The following is a 1,470-nucleotide window of genomic DNA, read 5'->3' on the forward strand; positions in this document are numbered from 1 at the left end:
TCTACAATGAAAATTTTAAATCTTTAAAGAAAGAGACTGAGGAAGACATCAGAAGATGGAAGGACCTCCCATGCTATGGATTGGAAGAATTAATGTTGTGAAAATGACCATACTACCAAAAGCCATTTATAGATTCAATGCAATGCCAATCAAAACCCCATGACATTCGTCACAGAATTGGAAAAAAAAAATCCTAAGATTCATATGGAAGCACAAAAGACCTCAGATAGCCAAAATTACCCTAAGCACTAAGAGCAATGCCGGGGGGATTTACTATACCAGATTTTAAGCTGTATTACAGAGCTACAGTCATAAAAACAACATGGTACTGGCACAAAAATAGACCCATAGATCAATGGAACAAAATTGAAGACCCAAATATGAGTACATGCAATTTCAGCCAGCTGATATTTGACAAAGGGGCCAAGAACAGTCACTGTAGGAAAGACAGCATGTTCAGCAAATGGTGCTGGAAAACTGGATCTCTACCTGTAGAAGAATGAAACTAAAGTCACAAAAGTAACAAAAGTCAATTGCACAAAAGTCAATTCCAAATGGATCAAAGACCTCAATGTGAAGCCTGTCACAAAGAAAATTTTAAATCTTTAAAGAAAGAGCTTGAGGAAGGCATCAGAAGATGGAAGGACCTCCCATGCTTATCAATTGGAAGAATTAATATTGTGAAAATGACCATCCTACCAAAAGCCATTTATGGATTCAATGCAACATCCTAAGATTCAATGGAAGCACAAAAGACCTCAGATAGCCAAAGTAACCCTGAGCACTAAGAGCAATGTCAGGGCGGGGGTTACTATACCAGATTTTAAGCTGTATTACAGAGCTATAGTCATAAAAACAACATGGTACTGGCACAAAAATAGACCCATAGATCAATGGAACAAAATTGAAGACCCAAATATGAGTAAATGCAATTTCAGCCACCTGATATTTGACAAAGGGGCCAAGAACATTCGATGGAGGAAAGACAGCATGTTCAGCCAATGGTGCTGGCAAAACTGGATCTCCACTTGTAGAACAATGAAACTAAACCCCTATCTTTCACCCTGCACAAAAGTCATGTAGAAGAATGAAACTAAACCCCTATCTTTCACCTTTCACAAAAGTCAACTTCAAATGGATCAAAGACCTCAATGTGAAGCCTGAAACTCTGAAACTGTTAGAAGAAAACATTGGGAAAAACCTACAAGATATAGGTGTAGAAAAGGATTTTCTAAACCAGACATCAATTGATCAGGAAACAAGGTTAAGCATCAACAAACTAGACCTCATTAAACTAAAAAGCTTCTCTGCAACAAAGGAAACAACCAGGGAAGCAAACAGAAAACTCACAGAATGGAAGAAAATCTTCACCAGTGACACATCCAACAGAGGTTTAACATCCAGAATATATAACGAACTCAAAAAACAGAGAATCAAGAAAGGAAGTAACCCAATTAAAAGATGGGCTAA

This window comes from Nannospalax galili, unplaced genomic scaffold (assembly GCF_000622305.1).
Source record: "Nannospalax galili isolate Female #2095 unplaced genomic scaffold, S.galili_v1.0 scaffold15, whole genome shotgun sequence".
NCBI classification, from domain to species: Eukaryota; Metazoa; Chordata; class Mammalia; order Rodentia; family Spalacidae; genus Nannospalax; species Nannospalax galili.